Source organism: Sminthopsis crassicaudata, chromosome 3, assembly GCF_048593235.1.
Source record: "Sminthopsis crassicaudata isolate SCR6 chromosome 3, ASM4859323v1, whole genome shotgun sequence".
NCBI lineage: Eukaryota > Metazoa > Chordata > Mammalia > Dasyuromorphia > Dasyuridae > Sminthopsis > Sminthopsis crassicaudata.
In genome coordinates, this window is record NC_133619.1 from 91,118,593 (window position 1) to 91,141,941 (window position 23,349).

The window sequence follows — 23,349 nt, forward strand, 5'->3', positions numbered from 1 at the left end:
GGAAGCTGGAGAATGAAATGTCAAACCAGTCCAGTGTCCCTGTCAAGGAAACCCTAAATAGAGTCAGGAAGAGTCAGATATAACTGAACAACATTTATAGCATAAAACTTTTATTTCTAACAACAATTGAAAAAAAATAAAGCAAGCTTATTGCATTGCATCTACAATATCTAATATAACAACATCTCTAACAAATAGTCCTGTATCTTTTAAGTGAAAAAAATAGTTTTAGAACTTTTAGCTAATCCTATTTATTGTAATTATATTTTTCATTTTGATGTTCTTTCCATTTACTTTGCTTAAATCACTATGTATACTCTTTTTATGATTGTGTGGTTTTCATTTTGCATCCATTCAGATGCCTAACCAATTTTTTTATTTTCTAAATTCTGAATGTAATCCTGGTAAACTTGAGATGCCTTGCTAATGATTTTTGGAGTTATATTTTTTGATATAATATGAAAGAAAAAGCCAATTTGTGATCAGAACTGGAAGGTAGAAGTTTTCTTCTAAAACAGAAAATTTAAGGAGCTCTCCAGAGGGAGGATAGAGCGACCATAAGGTCAAGGAGAAAAATAGAGGATCCTCTTCAAACATACTCCCTGAGCATCCACATTACCTCATTGAGATATCATTGATATCTGCAGTTCCTTTCCCTCTAATGGAGGGAAAGGAACTGCAGGCCTCTAATGGAGACTTCAAGAAGTAAAAAGTTAATAGGAAAGTGATGAAGTATAAAGCTATAATTTAGGGGAGAAAACAGAGAAAATCAATTTATTTATTTATTATTATTATCACCTTATTTCAGATGAATTGAAAGTGGAAAGTTATTTCAAATTTAGTTCATTTTTTCTTATAATGTTTGCACCTGACAGACACAATATTATTTCTCACAAATACCTGAAGCTGACCTTGTCTCTTGCATTTATTTATTTATTTGCTAATAGTATGAGGTCATAAGAATGCTCTGGAACTCAAGGAAGAAAACTCACATTTCCTTCTTAGCACAAAGGTGGGATCTCATCCTTTGAGTTCACTCTCTTTCAATGGGATTTGGTCATGAGTGATATAGATGTTTCTATCTACACTTCCCTTAATAGGGATTGGGGTCATTTAAAATATTTTCAGAACATGAGCTTAATCCAGTAGCACTTAAGTTTATACTTCTATTTGTCATTATAGCATGATTCGTAGATTAAGGGGACTTAAAGTTCAAGAGTGAGAACCCTTCATTTTATAGATTAGGAAACTGAGGGTCTAAGTGGTTGCAGAAAAATTATTAGTTTAATTTCACAAATTAAGAGAAAGACGGTTCAACACTATGCCCTATAACATGGTTGACATAAGACTAACACATATATATGTAAGAATGTGTTTAGTAATTTTCCAATCAATAATCATTCACATGGTGTGCCGCTATTTTGTTATTGTTTATTTTGTTTTGTTTTTGGTTGGTATTTTTTGTTTTATTTTTAATTGTTTTTTTTTTTTTCTTTTTGGCTAGTTATGCTGTCATAAAAGAGCTACTTTAAAAATTGGGGTAAATTTTGGATTTTCTTTATATCCATAATATGTTTTAGGTAGATAACCAATAGTCAGATTTCAGTTCAAGAAATTGAATATTTTTGTTACATAATCATATTTAGATAATTCCAAAATTATTTCCTTGAATAATTAAACTAATAACATATAGCAAAACTAACAATACAATGAGGTATCTGTCTTCCCACAGCTGCACCGATTATTGATTAATTTTTTCCTCTATCATTTTGCCAATTTTATGAATTTAAGATGAAAGTAACAACTCCAAGTTTTAAAATGCATTAAATATGTACATTAATTCAAACAGAATCATCATTTTATCCTGTTCTTATGACACAAATATGAGTAACTAATATACTTTTTTAGGTCTTTAATTTTTCATCTCTTTTTTTTTAGTAAAACTTTTTTATTATAGCTTTTTATTTACAAGATATATGCATGGATAATTTTTGAGCATTGATAATTGCAAAATCTTTTTCCCCAATTTTTATTTTTTAAATTAATTTTATAATTATGATTTTTGACAGTACATATGCATGAGTAATTTTTTTACAATATTATCCCTTGAATACATTTTTTTCAAATTTTCCCCTCCCTCCCTCTGCTTGTTCCCCTAGATGACAGACAACCCCATACACATTAAAAGTGTTACAGTATAACCTAGATACAATATGTGTGTAAATCTAATTTTTTTGTTGCATGGTAAAAATTGGATTCCGAAGGTATAAGTAACCTGGGTAGAAAGACAGTAGTGCAAACAGTTTACATTCAATTTCCAGTGTTCCTTCTCTGGGTGTAGCTGTTTCCATCAGTGATCAACTGGAAGCAAAATTGGATGTTCTTTATGTTAAGATATTCACTTCAATAAGAATATATCTACATACAATATTGTTGTTGAAGTGTATAGTGATCTATTGGTTCTGCTCATCTCACTCAGCATCAGTTCATGTAAGTCTCTCCAAACCTCTCTGTATTCATCCTGCTGGTCATTTCTTACAGAGCAATAATATTCCATAACCTTCATATACCATAATTTACCTGACTATTCTCCAATTGATGGACATCCATTCATTTTCTAGTTTGTAGCCACTACAAAAATAGCTGCCACAAACATTTTGGCACATGCAGGTCCCTTTCCCAACTTTAATATTTTTTTGGGATATAAGCCCAGTAGTAGCATTGCTGGATCAAAGGGTATGCACAGTTTGATAACTTTTTTGGGCATAGTTCCAAATTGCTCTCCAGAATGGCTGGGTTCTTTCACAACTCTACCAAAAATGCATCAGCATCCCAGTTTTCCCACATTCCCTCCAACATTCATCATTATTTTTTCCTGTCATCTTAGCCGATCTCACAGGTGTATAGTGGTACCGCAGAGTTGTCTTAATTTGCATTCCTCTGATCAGTAGAGATTTGGAACACTCTTTCATATGAGTGGATATAGTTTCAATTTCATCATCTGAAAATTGTCTGTTCATATCCTTTGGCAATTTATCAATTGGAGAATGGTTTGATTTCTTATAAATTAGAGTCATTCTCTATATATTTTGGAAATGAGACCTTTATCAGAACCTTTAACTGTAAAAATATTTTCCCAATTTGTTACTTCCCTTCTAATCTTGTTTGCATTAGTTTTGTTTGTACAAAAGCTTTTTAATTTGATGTAATAAAAATCTTCTATTTTGTGATCAATAATGATCTCTAGTTCTCCTTTGGCCATAAATTCCTTCCTCCTCCACAGGTCTGAGAGGTAGACTATTCTCTGTTCCTCTAATATATTTATGATCTCATTCTTTATGCCTAAATCATGGACCCATTTTGATTTTATCTTGGTAAATGGTGTTAAGTGTGGTTCTATATTTAATTTCTGCCATACTAATTTCCAGTTTTCCCAACAGTTTTTTTCAAGTAATGAATTCTTATCCCAAATGTTGGTATCTTTGGTTTTGTCAAACACTAGATTGCTATAGTTGTACCCTATCTTGTCCTGTGTACCTAATTTGTTCCACTGATTGACTAGTCTATTTCTTAGCCAATACCAAATGGTTTTGGTGACTACTGCTTTATAATATAGCTTTGGATCAGGTAAAGCTAGACCACCTTCATCTGACTTTTTTTTTTCATTAATTCCCTTGAAATTTTTGACCTTTTATTCTTTCATATGAATTTTGTTGTTATTTTTTCTAGGTCATTAAAATAGTTTCTTGGGAGTCTGATTATTATAGCACTAAATAAATAGATTAGTTTGGGGAGTACTGTCATCTTTATTCTATTTGCTCAGCCTATCCAAGAGCACTTAATGTCGTTCCAATTATTTGAATCTGACTTTATTTTTGTGGCAAGTGTTTTGTAATTTTGCTCACATAATTCCTAACTTTTCTTTGGTAGATGGATTACCAAATATTTTATACTCTCAACATTTGTTTTGAATGGAATTTCTCTTTGTATCTCTTGCTGTTGCCTTTTGTTGGTGATGTATAAAAATGCTGAGGATTTATGTGGATTTATCTTGTATCCAGTAACTTTGCTAAAGTTGTGAATTATTTCTAGTAACTTTTTATTAGAATCTCTGGGGTTCTCTAAGTATACCATCATCTCATCTGCAAAGAGTGAAGTTTGAGTTCCTCATTACTGACTCTTATTCCTTTAATCTCTTTCTCGACTCTTATTCGCAAGGCTAGCATTTCTAATACAATATTGAAAAGTAATAGTGATAGTGGGCAATCTTGTTTCACTCCTGATCTTACTGGGAAAGGTTCCAGTTTATCTCCATTACATATTATGCTTACTGACGGTCTTAAATACATGCTCCTGACTATTTTAAGGAATAGTCCATTTATTCCTATACTCTCAAGTGTTTTTATTAGGAATTATTGTTGTATTGTATCAAATCTTTTTCTGCATCTATTGAGATTATCATATTTTTTACTAATTTGATTATTAATATACTAACAGTTTTCCTAATATTAAACCAGCCCTGCAATCATTGTCATTATATTTGGTGAAATTATTACTTGTTTCTATAATTTGCTGTTTTACACAGTGCTTCTTTAAGATGAGATTATTTAGTTTCCAATTACTTTTTGGTCTATTTACCCCTAACTTCTTCTTAAATGTAGTTTTTATTGCATTGTGATCTGAGAAGGCATTTACTATTTCTGCCTTCTTGCATTTAATTTTGAGATCTTTATGTCCCAATATATGGTCAATTTTTGTATAGTTCCATGAACTGCTGAGAATAAAGTATATTCCTTTCTATCACCATTCAGTTTTCTCCAAAGATCTATCATACCTAATTTTTCTAATGTTCGATTTACCTCTTTAATTTCTTTCTTATTTGTTTTGTGGTTTATTTATATAATTCTGAGAATGCACGGTTGAGATCTCCCACTATTATAGTTTTGCTGTCTATTTCTTCTTGCAACTCTCTTAACTTTTCCTTTCGGAAGTTAGATGCTATACCACTTGGTACATATATGTTTAGTATTGATATGGCTTCATTGTCTATGCTACTTTTTTGAAGGATATAGTGTCCTTCCTTATCTCTTTTAATTAGATCAATTTCTGCTTTTGCTTGATCTGAGATAAGGATGGCTACCCCTGCTTTTTTGGCTTTACCTGAAGCATAATAGATTCTGCTCCAACCTTTTACCTTTACTCTGTATGTATCTCCCTGCTTTAAGTGTGTTTCCTGTAAATAACATATTGTAGGGTTCTGACTTTTGATCCAGTCTGCTATCTGCCTCCATTTAATGGGAGAGGTCATCCCATTCACATTTATAGTTAAAATTACTAATTCTGTATTTCCTGCCATCATATTATCCCCTGATTATGCTTTTTTTCCCCCCTTGTCCTCCTTGAACCCCTTCCCCACTATTGAATTTATGGACCCCACTTGTGACACACAGCCCTCTCTTTTAGTATCCCTCCCCCCTCCATTTAAGTCCCTTCCCTTTCTTGTACCCTTCCCTTATTCATCTTTTCCCCTTTTCTCTCCCACCTTATAATGAGGTGAGAGTGAATTCTCGGAAAAACAAATATGTCAATTATTTACTCTTTGAGCCTACTCTGATGAGAGTAAGATTCACACAATGATTCTCGCCCTCTCTAAATTCCCTCAGATGTGGTAAATTTTCTATGCCTCTTCCTGGGATGTAGTTTCCCTCTTTTTATCTCTCCTTTCCCATTTTCTGATACTATCCCCTTCCCTTTACTACTTCCCCTTTTTTATGTTATATCAGTAAAGTCAAATTATCCATGTGGACTTTCTGTATATCCACAACAGAGATACAATTCTCAAGAGTTCTTTTTACCTTTTTCTGCTTCCCTTCAGTCTTGTGAATGTAGATCAAATCTTTTGTTTAAGTCTGTTTTTTTATTTTTCTTTTTTTTTTCATAGAAACAAATGGAATTCTTCTGTTTCATTAAATGTCCATCTTCTTCCATGGAAGAAAATGCTAAACTTAGCTGGGTAGTGTATTCTTGGTTGCAATCCTATTTTTTTTTTTTTTTTTTTGCCTTTCAGAATGTCAGGTTCCAGGACCTTTGATCCTTTAATGAGGAGACTGCCAGATCTTGAGTGACCCTTATTGTGGCACCTTGATATTTAAATAGATCTTTCCTAGCTGCTTGCAATATTTTTTCCTTAGTTTGGTAGTTCTGCAGCTTAGCCACAATGTTCCATGGAGTTCTTGTTTTAGGGTCTTTTTCAGAAGGTGTTCAATGAATTCTTTCAACACCTCTTTTCCCTTCTATTTCTATTATATCTGGACAGTTCTCTTTGATGATTTCTTGTATAATGGAAACTAGTCTCTTTTTTTAATCATAATTTTCAGGAAGTCCAATGATCCTCAGATTATCCTAGATCTATTTTCCTGGTCTATAGATTTTCCCAGTAAATATTTGACATTATTCTTCAGCTTTTAATTTTATTTATTTATTTTTTGTTTGTTTTACTGAGTCTTGGTTTCTGAATGAATCATTCATTTCTATTTGTTCAGTCCTGATTTTTAATGAGTTATTTTCTTCATTCACATTTTTTAGTTTTTTTTTGTATATGTCCAATTGAGTTTTTAAATGAATTATTTTAGTCTGTTGAAATTTTTTCCATTTTACTAATTTTTTATGAGTTATTTTCTTTTTCCAAATCAAAAATCCTACTTTCTTGGGAATTTTTTTATCTTTTCCAATTCAGAATTCCTACTTTCCTGTGATTTTTTTTAATCTTTTCTAATTCACAAATTTTGTTTCCCTGTACCTCCTGTGAATTCTTTATTTTTTCCAACTCAAATTTAAGGAAGTTGTTATTCTTTATCATAGCTTCTCTTTCCATTCCCCATTTTTCTTCAAACTCTCTTAACTTTTTAATAGTCTTTTCTAGGAGAGATTTATGTGATGGGGGAAAGCTATCATTCCCCTTTAGTGTGTTATCTGGAAACTGTCTGCTATTAGCCTCCTCGGGGTTGGATATCTTCTCTTTCTCTGTATAGAAGGTGTCAATTATTCTCTTTAGTTTCTTATTCATTGTTAAAACTCTGTGGGGTGTCTGCCCTTGGGTAGGAAATTTGCCAGCTTTTTCCCAGACTGGGTATAGGATGCAGCAGTCCTTTGACTGGGCTAAGAGAGAGCTCCAGGAGTAAGTTCCCTTCCCTCCTCCCCGGAAATGCCTCAGAGGTGGTTAGCACAGCTGCATTGCAAAGGGTGACCAGTGAAGGACCCCTGCTATGTGGCCTAGTGATTACTCTGAGGCTAGGGGCTGAATAGTAAAACATCCCAAACCCCAGCCAAAGCCTCCTGTGGGGCTGTTGATATTAGCAGCTGATGCACAAAGCTCCTGAACTTAAACTGGAAGTCTCTGCCCGGAAAGTACAGTCACTGTTGCAGGGGTTTCATTGTTATGGGAGTTCTGCTGCTAATAAAGTTTTGCTACTACACAAATTCCACTGCCTCAGGCTGAGCCTTGCACTATGTGGATGAGAGACTGCCTCGGGCTGTGTCCCCAGCTGTTCAGGTTCTTAACTTCCCCAAGGAAATGCCTGGACAGCAGAAGGCAGCTGCACAGCCGTGCCAAGATCAGTGTTGGGTCACTTCCAGTTTGGAGTGGTTATATTTTTTGGCTTTTTATTTTAAAGTGGCTTTGATTTCTCTTTTGATGTGCTGTTTTACAAGCAAAGTAGAGCTATCAGCCTATGCCAGATTCCTCTATCTCAGTGGCTTCTCTGATCCCAGAGTTCTCTTCACCTGTTTGTCAGAGTGTGCTAGCCCCTAGTCCAACCCTGTCTGTGCTGGTCTTTTTTTTTCCCACTCCTCAGAACCGACCTTTTCTGTTGAAATTCCAGATTTTCTTCAGCTCATAAATTGTGCTTCTAATCCTTGTGGTTTTTATCAGTCCAACGTTATTTTTGAGGCTGATATTGAGGCTTAGAAATGCATGTGTTTCTTCTCCACCATCTTGGCTCCGCCCCTTCTTCTCTTTTTAAACCAAAAATATTCTATGTCTTTAATTCTTCAGGGAAGGATTTATAATTAAATTTATACAAATCTCTGCATTTTTCCAGTTTGTCATACTCTTATGTTTGGTCTTTTGTAGTTATCTTGAATAATATTTTTCTTATGATTTCCTTGTGTGGATGTGTGTGTGTGTGTGTGTGTGTGTGTGTGTTTGCATTTGTGTGTGTTTGTATATGACAGTTTTGGAAACATTGATTATTTTAGTAGATTTATCTTTTCTAGATTTTCATGTTACTTAAGCTGTGCACAGGTTCAGCTAATTCCTTTGCAGATTCTCACAGGTTTTCTAAGAAAATTATAGCATTTGAAAGGAGGTATAATTTCATCCTTTTGCTGATGTTTATTCTTTTTACTTCTCAATATTGTCTTCATGCTATTGAAAGCATTTGGAAAACTATATCAAATAATAGGGGAAAGATGGGACATTTTCACCGTAGCCAAAATACTTCTTGTGTTACACATTTTGCATTTGAGCACCTCTTTTTATCATATTGAATGGAAACTTTGAAAATAGTTATTGCAGTTTAAATGCATGCTATATTTTTGGTAAAAACTTGCTTCTTCTCTTAAAGTACATATGAATTTTGAGTGTTCATATTCTTAAATTAATTGTGTCATTAATTTGACATCATGAATCTATGAAAAATAAAGTAAATTGTCGTAGTGTTTTCTTATATTTCACTTATATTGTTTGAATGTAAATTAATTAATTATATGTTTACCTTCCTTATATCTAATTTATTTGTTCATTATGTTATTCCATGCATGTCTTTGTAACTGATTTAAGAAACAACTTGAGAGTGCCAACATTTTGCCCTTCTTTATTTTCATTTAAATGTTATTTGATTTACATATGCTTCACTTGATTCTTCTATCTACCTGTTTGTTTATATCTTACTTTTGTTTTTATGATTATATGTGCTTCTCTGCTTCATTCAACATGAGTTCGTGGTTGAAGCATTCTTAAAAGCATAGTAGTGCCATGATGGTGATACTTATTCTATAACTCTAAAAAATGAGATCTCATGTTATGTATTTACATTTCTATGATGTTTCACAACTCCTAAATCTGTTATTCTCTCTGAAATGTTATGCCTCATGAACTACACTGATACTGAATGTCCCTACAAAACCCATAATTACTTCTGCTGGAATAGCATACATTCAAGGAAAATAAAACTTTTACTAAAGGAAGTGAGTATACTATTGTGCCCATTTGCCTCAGGATGAACCTCACTGTACAATTCTATTGTCTTATCACTAATATAAAAACTACCTCAACTTTTTCCAATTGTAATGACACCTTTTTATTTTCTAATGCAATATTGATCATTTAATCTCATTTCCTTAATCAGTCCCATTGTTTTTATTCTTTTTATTGCATTTATCCATTGTATTTTATTTCCCACAGAATCTACTTTTGTTGAAAGAATAAATAATATTTCATTTCTTTTCTATTTATCTGGATGGCTGGGGATACATATCCAGTTCCCTCTCTCTTTTACTTCTCCCCCCTCCTAACATGAGCAACCTTCCACTGGGTATGTCTCCTCCAAAAGAGATTGTCATGTTCAGACAATCAGAAGATTTAATTCAAGAAATATATATATTTTTTCTTTTTTTCCTAAATCTTTGGGAGTATCTTAAATCCTCTTCAGACCTTTCCAATCTTATTTTCCTCTTTATTTTACCCATTTATTTTATGATGTGTGTGTGTGTGTGTGTTTAACAAAGACCTATAAATATAAGGGATTTTATTTCATTGTTTAATCTTTCTCCTCGTATTATTTTTCAGGTTTCTTTCTTGCCTTTTTCCCCCTTCTTACTTTGGGTAATTATAAAATGAATATAAAAGTTTGAATATAAAAGACTGATCTTCTAATACATTAAGGAAATTATGTGTGTTTAAAAAAATGATTATAACTCTCAAAGAGAAGGGATAATGTTTCAATAGCTACAACTAAATCTACAGAAATTAGAGAACAACTTTAAGAAGTCCCAGAAAATTTGAGATTAACAAATATTTTTAAATTATAGGTCATCCATAATGGAGTTCTGTATTTCCAAAAGTAAATTGATGGCTTAAAAATATGGTATATATTGTTGAAGCAGGATGCATATTAAAATTATAGCTGACACAAAAATTAGTAATACAATAAGAAATACTAAATCAGAGTTAAAAGATAGAAAAAACAAAATTAAAATTTTCTATTTTTACAAGCCAAACAATTCACCTTAAGGACAGAACTTGGAAAGACAATTTGAGTTTTATAGTGTTTACAAAAACAACAACAGCAACTACTACCACCACAATCATGACCATTACCAGGAAACATGATGAAACATCATGAAATATCATACAGATTTCAGGAAACCATAAAAACATAAAAAACATATGTTTATCTGCATGCTTATGTCACCAACTGCCTTTTGGACAAATAAATTAGATGTCCTGTAGAAATATTTTATTTGACATCTAAAACAAAACAAAACATGATCTTACACCAAAATCATCTCTTCTTCCCAGCTTACTTATTAATCTGAAGAGCTCCATTTTGTCTTGTTCAAGTAGACTCATAACTGGTATAATGTTTAAGTTGTCATGTACAAAATCAAAAGTCAAAATTAACACCATAGCACAGAAGCAGAATATTTTAAAGTCTCTAATCGCATTGCCCAAATTATAAGTTCTTAATAAGTACTTTGCTCATCCTCAGTCCAAACTCAGAAAGCAAAAGTGAAGTCATAAACAAACACAGAGAAAAACAAATCTACAGTAGATAAATCAACAAATGATCTTTATCATACTTTTAGACATCAGTTAATCTATGTGTCATATAAAATCTTTCACAAAATAAATAATAAAGAATTTATTAAAGTATTTTATCAATAAAGATGATCCTGATTTAAAATATTAAGAAAAATAGGGAGAGATAAAGTACAGAATGAGTCTTACATACTAGTATCACTAATAAATATCAAGATAAAAATTTTAAATTAAATATTAGCTTGTGAGTATAGTAATATATTTTAAAATATTCATAATGGCTAAGTTGGATTTATATCAGTGAAACAATGTTGATTTATAATCAAAAAAATAATTACCATAATCTATCACAGAAGCATCAACAACTTACATCATATGATTGTATGCAGATAAAACCTTAGCAAAAACTAAAACATTTATTTTTGATGAAAATGCTAAAGAGTTTTGGGAAATACTTTAAAAATATGATCAGAGGTATGTATCAAACAGCTGTTTGACTGTGATCCAAAGGTGTAAATTACCTAAATATTAATAATGACCAAAGCAAAAAGGCTATATGGAGTAAGTCCCTCAGAGTAACCTAGTATTTGTAGCAGGGCCAGAATTTGAACTCATATCTTAGGAATGAAAAGCTAGCTTTTCAGCCACTATTCCATGATGCCATTATAAAGATAGGAATGAGAAATTAAACCAAAAATATAAACAACAACAACAAAAAAACAAAAAAAACAAAAAAAAAACAAAAGGAAAATAACCTACTACTAGTTGCAACACCCCTTCATTAGTTGGTTTTATTACACTTTGGGGGGAGATATTAGAAGAAGAAATGCTGTTTACGAGAAAGTAAGTTATATGCTTGAAAAAATTAGCAAGCACATTTTTAAAAAAAGATAAAAGACATTTAAATGCAGAATAACAAATCCCATTTACTTTTTACCTTTGTTCTTCAGTATAGTGATTGACCACCCACTTTCACCTGGGATTTACTGTCAGTTAAACCTGCAGGCAAGATCTACTGAGTTACATTCTCAGTCATCATGGATTTTTTTTAGTGCTATGACAGGAAGGTATAGATGTCAAAATATTATAAAGGCTATGTCATTGTTCCAGCCAGATTAAACAGAGATGCTTTCAGAATTGCCACAAGTCTCAAATTTTCTGTCACTAGTCAACAGCCACCGGATGCTGCCTATTGACTTAGCCAGTGGCAGTAACAGTATTGGAAAATGTATGTTTCTAAGATTTGCTGGCCTAGACACATGAAAAGATTATACATACTTAAATGATCTATTTATACAGGATACTGTAATTTGGGTTATCCTGTCATATACCAGATCAAATGAAAATAAATTAACTAACCTAAATAATTTGGTGCAGGGAAGAGATTTGTAAAGAGTTGAAATCTTTTGATTCTGCTCTTGTGACTTTGTTCACTATTTGTCTCATTCTTTAATTGCAGGTATTCTTTCAAAACATTTCATAAAATATGTAAAAAAAAAGGGACACTCCCATAATCCACATATATAATAATACTTGGTCTATAAACATTGCTTGAAAGCAATTAAATTTAATAGTTCCTTCACTAAAGTACTTAATTCTCCATTCTGACAATCCATAAGTCTTATAGGAGCTGAAGAATTTTTAGATAAAGCAAATTACCCTTTGCTAAAAAAAAAAAAAAAAGTGCTGAGTCATTAAATACAAACAAAAACTAATAAATTAAATAGTGGTATCAAGCAATGCACGAGTATTTATTCAGCACCTATCATATTCTGAACATCATACTAAATTTGAAAGTTACAGAGATGGGGAAGGTAGATGGTGCAGTGGGTAGAGCACCATCCCTGAAGTCATGAGGTTCTGAGTTCAAATCTTACCTCAGACTACTTAAAACTTTCTAGCTGTGTGACCCTGGGCAAGTCACTTAATACCAATTACCTCAGGGGGAAAAAAAAAAAGAAAGAAACAAAAAAAAGAAAAAAAATATAGAGAAAATTTCATAATCCCTACTCTAGAAAAGCTCATATTAAAAAGAGGAAAAACAAGTAGAAAAAAATTTGGAAATTTGGAAAAATGAATACAAGGGATAATGCTGTAAAAAAAACAACTCATGCATATGTACTGTCAAAAATTATGATTATAAAATTAATTTAAAAATAAAAAAATAAATTTTGTTTCATAATTTTTTTAATATCTCCAATTAAAATTATTTCTTTGTTTCTTTTTTCAAAAGATGATTCAATTTTAAAGTTTGCAAATCCTTTAGAAATATTTTCTAATTAGAAATTCCAATAACTTGGAACTAGTACTCATTTTACAAGTCACAAAGCTGAGGCTCCAGAAGATTGAGTGATTTCTTTATGACCAAAAAGGAAGTGTCAGATGCAGGATTTGAATTTAGATATTTCATACTCCCCACTTCAGGGTTGTAATTACTAAAGACATCAATCATTATTTGGGAGGGGCATTAAATTAAACTAGTGAGAAGGATATCTCTCCACCATTTACCCTCCATTGACCTTCCAGCTACAAAAGTGTGCAGGCTCCAGGAAACTTGTTTATTCACCATTTAAGATGGGGCAATCATTCTTTTGCTTTCATATGATAAATCATCCTCTCTATTTCAGATATAATAAGATACAGACATATAGAACAGTATGGAGTGGCAACCTCTTTATGTCTTCAAAGAAAATCATAATATTTTAGTCTTGCAAGGAAACTCAGAACCATCATCATCAAATCTAACCCCTATTTATAATTTCTCCTTTGCTAGATATACCTTTTTATATTTTGGTACTTTGTTACTGCTACTATTATTGCTATTACTACTACTACCACCACTACTTCAACTACCACTACTATTGCTACTACTGCTAGTACTACTTCTACTGCTAACAATATCAACAACAATAATAATTATAACAATAATAATCTGGATATCAGGGGAACTAAAATTAATTTTATTCAGAATCCAAATCCATATTGTATCTGGGCTAATTTGTATTCTCCTTTCTTTCTTCTCCCAGTCTCTACTTTAAAGAAACAATTTGTTTATGAGAGCACAAGAGATGTAAGGTCACCAAAACTTAAATTTTTAATATCGAAGCATCTTGATTATATTCTCCATTTCCTTTGTTACAAAGCTACCTTAGTCTTGGCATCTTCTTATTTTCACTTGAAGGGAAGTGCTGGAGTTGTCTAAATTTTTAAGTGTGTGTGTGTGTGTGTGTGTGTGTGTGTGTGTGTGTGTGTGTGTGTGTACCTACATCTACACATGCAAAATGAAAGGGAAGGGTCAAAGTTAATGAAATATAGTTGTTTGCTAGCATCTTACTATTTGGTCCCTTTTAGAATGGGTTTATGTACTACTTCCTTCATGAGGAATTTTTTTTGCATTATATAATATATTTCAGTCTAGTATATTGTCTTTCATTCTGGAAGAAGACTATTGCAACAGGGAGGTGATTTGGATTTAAGTGAGAGTGAGCTGTACAAGCCTTATTTCTCCTCCAGAGCCATCTGGGTCTAGAGGCAAAATATAGATCAGGATGATTGGAAATGGCCTGGATGCAGTGGGAGAACTTGACTTTTTTAAGAAAAGTTCTCAGTTTGACTAGGTAAGAATGAAATAAGGCAAAGAATGATCTTTTTTTGCCCAGTCAAAAAAATGAATCAATCTGGATATTCCACAGAGTTTTGGGTCAAAAAGACAAATGTTATTTATATTCATTCTGAGGCAGTTAGTGTCCAAGTAGGCTTGTCCCCCTTTTTTTGTTCCTGAAGTTGGGAACAATGATAACTAGAGTGATTTAGATTTAAGTCTTGATCTTTAAGAAAGAAATCAAACCTATTAACTCCAAAATATAAATAAAGTTGTTGTTTGTCTATCATTCTCAAAGATGACCACAACACCTTGGATACTAGTATAATATAATAAAAAAGATGTTTTCTTCTTTATAATTTTTTAAAAATAATTTCATTTTCATGACCAGTGATGTTAGAGATAGTGTTTATGTTTGTGTGTTTAGATAGCTTCTTAATATCCATCTAATAATCTTTAAGAATGTTCATCATAATTTTATTCTCTATTTCTTTCATAGTGGCTAAAAATCTTGAAATAATAAGAAACAGTGAAAATAATATTATTCCTAAGCCTCCAGAGGTGAATCAGTCCAATCGAAGGTTGAAATGACAAGCACATCAGTCAATGATACAAACCAGCTGCCAGACTTCTTTATATGCAAAGCATTCAGTGAGATATCAAAACGTGGAAAATATAATACTCCTCCCCGCATTTCTTGTTGAATTAATGCCCAGGTGAGTTCTTCTGAAATGCTGCAGTTGTATCTTAGCAAAAACAAGGAGCAGTAAAGCATCATACTTATTAGGACCCAATTTGCCACAGCATCAGTCAAGTGCTTCCATCTCTCCCAGTGGTGATGGGGAGGGTAGACTAGGGATAGAGAAACTTAAATTAAATTCATAGTGCAGGGCGCATTTAGAATTCAATATTGACAGCTCTAATTACATATACCTTTCCATCACAAGTTCATTAAGTGAAAGGAAAGGATTGGAAACAGCACTACCAACTTCTCAAAAAAATATGCTACCCTTCAGTAGCTTGCCTCTTCTCTCAGCATAGCAAGCCCTTAAATTTCAAGTTTTCACTGTGAGTGCATATGTGGGTGTGAGGAAGAAGGGGGGTAGTTTAAACCACATATACATCTAAGGATCATGACATATTCAGAAATAACATTTGAAATGTGATCAGCCCAGGATGTCAGATTCAGATAACTACCACTGTCGATCTGAATTCAAACCAGTTATCCACACGAAAAAACCCATTACCCTCCTGTGTCCCATGCATGTCTAAATTATAATTGCCAACAAAATTTTTAATTATGCTAAAGCATGTCATGTCATTTTGCTTTGAAAATTGGAGAAGGATAACTTGGAAATAGGATCTCTTTTCTCTCTTCAAAAGTAGAAAATTGGGATATATCAGTGTCACCTTCTCTAACACAGCAGTTCAGCCTTTAAAAAATGATTGTTTATCCTATTACCAATAAATCATAACATGTTCCTTTGTCTAGGAATGAGAAATCATAGTGAGCTGAATGACAGGTTGTTAGATTCTATTTACAATGCACTGACTGTGGTAGGATTAGGAAACAGAAAAGGGAGGTGTGTATGCATGTATATGTATATACATATAAACACATACAGATACATACAAACATATGTGTGTATATGTATATGTATAATCGCCAAGATAAGATACTCTCAAAGTAAAGGAAAGAGTAAATATTTTCTTCTAAGCAATTGCCTTGTGACATTTGTCAGATGTACAATTGCAAGGGATTTGCAAAGTTCCATAATAAATATACAAAAGTCAACAGAATTTTTAAAAGAAGAAAGAAAATATTCATAATTTTAATTAACATTGAGATCACTTTGTCATGTTTTGATGCTTTTTTAAATAGGAGAAATATTTATGGTGACAGTTTTGTTTTTATTTTTTTGTTTTCCACACTTTATATCAGAGACTCAATTACAGCAAGTTGGAACATTGGATACATAGGGAGAAGTGAACTTACTGACATCAGAGTCAATCATTAACTGAAATACTGCTATTCATTGCTTCATACAAGTCTTTTGAAATCTCACGACCCCTATTTCTATTCTTTTTTTAAATTAAAACTTTTTTTTTATTTTCAAACAAATACATAGATAATTTTCAACATTTACTCCTACAAAACCCTTATTCCAATTAATTTTCCCTCCCTTCCCTCCACCCTCTCCCATAGATGGCAAGCAATCCAATATATAATAAACATTCTCTATACATATTTTCATAATGTTGCAGAATAAAAATCAGATCAAAAAGGAAAAAAATGAGAAAGAAAACAAAGTACAAATAAAGAAGGACAAAAAAAGTGAAACTACTATGTATGATGTACACTTAGTCCCCACAGTTGTTTCTCTGGATGCAGATAGCTCTCTTCATCATAAGACCATTGGAACTGGCCTGAATCATCTCATTGATGAAAAAGAGCAATTTCCATCAGAATTGGTTATCATATAATCTTATTGTTGCTATGTACAATATTATCTTGGTTCTAATCACTTCATTTATTTATTTATTTTGTTCTTGTTAGTTTTTTTTTTTATTTTTTACAAAAATTTTATGTGTAGGTAATTTTTCTAGCATTGATAATTGCAAAACCTTTCGTTTCAACTTTTCCCTTCCTTCCCCCCACCCCTTCCCCCAGATGGCAGGTTGACCAATACATGTTAAATATGTTAAAGTATAAATTAAATACAATATATGTATACACGTCCAAACAGTTATTTTTCTGTACAAAAAAAATCGGGCTTTGAAATAGTGTACAATTAGCCCGTGAAGGAAATCCAAAATGCAGTCGGACAAAAATAGAGGGCGTTGGGAATTCTATGTAGTGGTTCATAGTCATCTCCCAGAGTTCTTTCTCTGGATGTACCTTGTTCAGTTCATTACTGCTCTATTGGAACTGATTTGGTTCATCTCATTGTTGGAGAAGGCCTCGGCCATCAGAATTGATCATGATATAGTATTGTTGTTGAAGTATATAATGATCTCCTGGGCCTGCTTATCTCACTCAGCATCAGTTTATGTAAGTCTCTCCAGGCCTTTTTGAAATCATCCTTTTAGTCATTTCTTACAGAACAATAATGTTCCATAATATTCATATACCACAATTTATTCAGCCATTCTCCAATTGATGGGCATCCACTCAGTTTCCAGTTTCTGGCCACTACAAAGAGGGCTGCCACAAATATTCTTGCACTTACAAGTCCCTTGCCCTTCTTTAAGCTCTCTTTGGGATATAAGTAACACTGCTGGATCAAAGGGTATGCACAGTTTGATAACTCTTTGAGCATAGTTCCATATTGCTCTCCAGAATGGCTGGATGTATTCATAATTCCACCAACAATGTATTACTGTCCCTGTTTTCCCACATCCCCTCCAACATTCCGTATTATCTTTTCCCTGTCATTCTAGCCAATCTGACAGGTGTGTAGTAGTATCTCAGAGTTGTCTTAGTTTGCATTTCTCTGATTAATAATGAGTTGGTGCATCTTTTCATATGGCTAGAAATAGTTTCAATTTTTTCATCTGAGAATTGTCTGTTCATATCCTTTGACCATTTATCAATTGGAGAATGGCTTGATTTCTTATAAATTAGAGTCAATTCTCTATATCTAATCACTTCATTTAGCATCAGTTTATGTTAATCTCTTCCACTGTGAAACTATCCTGCTGATTGTTTCCTATAAAATAATACTATTCTAAAACATTCATATAACACAAATCATTTAGCAATTCTCCAACTGATGGGCATCCAAATTATCTTTAAGCAGAACAGGAAAATGTAAATGTCAGGGTTTGCTAAGTAAAATAAAGAAAACAATGAATTTATTGGAAGAGACTTAAAATAAACATTTGCTTTGGAAACTCTGGTAAAAGATATTTAAATGCCCTTGAATAGGGTCATTTTGGAATTTATTGTTTATTTCTCATACATTTATTAAGTACCAAATATTTTCCAGGCATCATGTTAGATTCTGAGCATAGAAAATTAAAAAAAAAAAAAAAAAAAAAAAAGAAAGAAACAATCCTTTCATTCAAGGAACATACATTCTTTGGGAAAAAAGAAAGGAAATAAATAAATCCAGAAAAAAAATATATACAATAAATATTTTTGAGGGGAAAGGTACTAGTACCTTGGACAGTAGTCAGGGTAGTCTTAATGTAAAGAGTGAAACTTAAGCTTGAAGGAACATAGATACTCCAAGAGACAAAAGACACGATATCCTCATTGGGGGTTTCCAAACAAATGATGAATTGTTGTTTGTTATTCATTCTTCCTTCTAGCTTCAGGAGAGGGAGGTCTTGATTTGCAAATGATTTGGATTTAAATGAGTCAGTTTTGTGTGAAGTCATCAGCCTGATTCTCTCTTCCAGAGTTCCTTGAGTCTCAGAGTAGGACACAGGTCAGGGCTGCTAGCAAAGATCCTATTCTCTATAGAATAACAGCAAATAATCACTTCGACTAAAATGTGAAGTATATGAAAAAAAATCATGTAATAAAACCAGGCAGGTACAAAATATAAATAAATTTAAATGCCCAATGAATAATTTACATTTTATTTTAGAGATACAAGATGCACAAGTTTCATGAACATGGGAATGAGATGGTTACTTCTATGATTTCAGAATGTGAATTTGACTACAGTGCAGAATGGCTTGGAGAAAGAAGAATTAAGGCAGAGAGTATAGGTAAAATGTTATGAAGGGCTAAACTAGGATAACCAGTTGACAAAGGAAAGAGTTGAATGATTTTTAATTGTATAAATATCATTGGAAAAAATCTGGAGTTTTTACTGGATTCCAGTTAAGATGGGATTCAATTTTATATTTTTTAATTAAAGCTTTTCAGTTACATAACACATGCATAAATAATTTTCAACATTCATCCTTGCAAACTCTGTGTTGCAATTTTTTCCCCTCCTTTCCCCCTACTTGCCTAAAGAGCAAGTAATCCAATATATGTCAAACATATTTTTATGTTAAATATTGTTTATACTTCCTGTATGGGTTTAAATTATACATGTATGTTTTTACATGTATATGCATATCTGCAGATGACAAAAATATTCAAGAGAAAGAATTTTCTAAGTGACAGAGACAGGGACAGATGGCAGAATAAGTACAATACTAACACTCTAAGAGTCAGGATGACTTGCATGTAAGTTCTGCACCTGAAACTTACTGTTTTGACCCTGATCAAGTTATTGCATCATTTAGTGCCCAAAGACACTTTTCTAATACATTAAGTTGATAACCCGTGTATGCTCTGCTTTGGTAGAAGGATGTGCTGGCAATGTGATCTAGGGCTATCTTTAAGCTATCTGGGGCTCCAAGAATTTTTTTTATGTCTTTGAGACTTGCTGATATGCATTGGGAAAAGGACTTTCTTCATGGGAGAGCTTGCCCAAAACATGAGATCACAGATATAGACCATATTAATATCCCTTCATCTTAACACCAAATCAAGATTATTTATTTCTATCTCCATTTTTCTGTCTTTCTGTATCTCTGTCTCTGTCTCTAGCTCTTTCTCTTTCTGTCTCTCTGTTTCTGTGTCTCTGTCTCTGTGTTTGTCTCTCTCTTTCTCTGTCTGTCTCTTTCTATTTCTCTAGGTTTCTGTATCTGCCTCTGCTTCTCTGTCTCTGTCTCTCTTAGTTTCTTTCTCTCTGTTTCTTCTTTTTTGATGTCTGAATCTCTCTATCTCTGTCACTATTTGTTTCTATCTTTCTCACATATATGCATAGATGTATATATATATATGTATGTGGGTGTGTGTGTGTATAAACACACATATGTACCTACACAAATGTGCATACCTGTATATAAATGTATATATGACATATGTATTTGCATAATATATGTTAGATATCTCTATTTCTGTTTACCTGCATACATACATGAAAACATAAATTTCTTAGGTGAGCTCAAGAAGTACTCTATAATGATCACCATCACCTGTGTTTTAGGTCATTTTACAAGTATCAATTAAAATGGCCCAGTTACAGGATGATCTATAAGCACAGTTCCTACTATCTAGGAAGCAAGATATTCATCACAAAAATTTTTGTTGATGGCATCTATGTCAAAATTCTGAAGGCTGTTTGCAACTCTAAAAAGTCATTAGGAATTAAAGAAGCATATACAGAGTAACCCAAAAGCCTCAGTGCTGTTTTAATCTTTCAAAGCTGAAAATGGCATTAAGAAATTTGGGATATCTGGGATACTGAAAATGTCAGAATCTGGTTTACCAGCAGAAATATATCTGGGTATCTTTAAGGAAATGACTTAATCTTTATGATTCTCAGTTTCTTTATGAGAAGATTATCGTAAATGATCTGTAAGATATCTTACAAGTTTAAGATTCTATGAATACCATTATTTATAGAGTATTTACAATGCAATAGTTCAGTATTTTGCTCAATCAGGCAGGATAGTTAGTGTAAAAATATGCTATATACGTGTGTGTGTGTGTGAATATATATATATATATATATATATATATATATATACATATATATATATAGAGAGAGAGAGAGAGAGAGAGAGAGAGAGAGAGAGATAACATAAGCTAGTGTATAAACATGCAACATATATATATATATAAAAAAAAACAAAAAAGGTTTTTTCTTTAAAACATTTCTTGAAAAACATGGTTTTTACTATATATTTACTAAACATTATATATATATATATATGTAGTGTACATTTGCTATGTTATACATTGAAATATTTTATGTAAAAAAGAAAAAATATGTAATATTAGATAATAAATATCATATTATGAAATATGGACTGCAAAAGGAATTGAAAAAAAAAGAGAGATTCCTTCAATTTGCCTTAAAGAGGATAGAATTTTGGTGTCCCTAAGGCAGGGCAAAAAATATGATTAATCCTGCAGAAAATGGTGTGAAAAAAACCTCTCCAAACCTCCTCCAAACAATAACAAGGGAACATATAAAACAATGTGTAAATGAGTTTTGCCCCTCCCCTTACACAAAAGCGCCCACAGGCGCGCGCGCACACACACACACACACACACACACACACACACACACACACACATGCTCAAGTAATAGTTTTTCAAATACTTCCAATTTGCTCCAAGTTACTAGCAAATTAAATGAACAAACAAAAGAATGAAGGTAACTTTTAAAAAATGATTTTTTTTTTGGTAGATTTCTCACTGCCATGTGATGCTACTCTTAAACTCAAAATAGTTAGCACCCTGATTGGTCCAGAAGATTGTCAGAATCTTTACTTCATCTCCCTCAATTTCCTTTTGTCCTCTCTCCAGATATGATTCATTATTGAACATAGACTCTCAATAGGTATGTTAGTGCTCAAGAATGGCAAAACCAATTCAATTGAGAATGTCTGGGATTTTGGCAAAGGATGTGATTTTTTATTAAAACCTGTTCTTTTTTTTTAATCCATCTTTTAGAATTCCACATATCATTCCACTGCCTGCCTTTCTATCTCCTGTAAGTCACAGAGGAACAGATAAAAATCATCCCAATGTCCAGGGTAATTATGTGGCAGGTAATATTTGTTGCTTGTTTCCAGTTTCTTCCCCCTGAGCAGTAAATAGGTATAAATAAATGACTGAAAGTTGCTAAGAAAATTGATGCTTGTTTAAATAATTTGCAAATGGCATTAACATTTCTTTTCAGAAAACCTGAGTGAAAGAAATAAAACTAGGGCCAGTTGTAGTGCTACAACATCATTATTTGGAATACTGCATTCTTTGATCAATTCTCCCCACATGGGACTTGAGCCATTAGTGAATTAACATTCCAGTGACTGAGGCATCTTCTTAGTAATTAATCCTTCCTAGAGGTGGTGCTTTAAGTGAACTGGAATAAATTGCCAGGTATCGTAGCTAATGATTGGAAAATTAACCCATCTTGTCCAGTTCTCAAGAGTAGGGGAAAATATGTATAATAAATAAGAACCTCCCACACCCTAACATACACCAAGTCCTAATTCATATGATAGGGTAAGATAACAAACAAATAGAGGGATGCTAGTATGGTCATAAATATCAAAGCCTTTGTGTACTTTGAGAATGTTGTGATATCTGTGAAAGCCTGGGAAAATAAACCCTGAAAGACAAGCTAATTGAGTTCTGGTATTAACATGCACTGAGTTATCATCTAGGCTTTGTGTGCTATAACTAATACTCTACATCTTTTTAATTTTTCTAATTAATCAATATGTTTTCTTCTTCCTACACTTCCTCTTCAACTTATTATCTCCATTTTCCAGATAAGGAAACCAAGGCAGACACAGAGTAAATGATTTGCCCCGAATCACAGAGGTAATAATAGTTATCTTACATGTTTAGGATACATTCATTCCTTAATCCAACTTCATAAAAAAAAACACAAACAAACAAACAAAAAAAAACCCTCTCTCTTTGAATGTGTAACTAAGGTTCTACTTTATAGTTTTGATGCATGACCTAATGTATTTAATTGTATTTCCATTAGAATATTTTATTTATAAATATAAATTATTTCATTCTTTGTAGTTATATCACCAATATCTAGTATAGTACTTTGAATGTAATGAGGCTTAATAAATACTTGTGAATTGATTGTCATCCAGTGTGTCAGGTATTCTTACAGGCAATGTGATTGACAAATATAACTTTTATGGCTTTATCCAAAATAGTGATAAAAATTTTCATCTATGCAGAGCTAAATTCTGTTCCTTGCATACTACACTAGAAAGACTTCTATCCAAATAAAATTGATATAATAACTACTCTTTGGATGAATCCATTTTAGATTCATAGATATAAGAACCTATCTAACAAATACATGTATTTTACATGAACTTGGTGTGTATGTATATATATATATATATATATATATATATATATATATAGATAGATAGA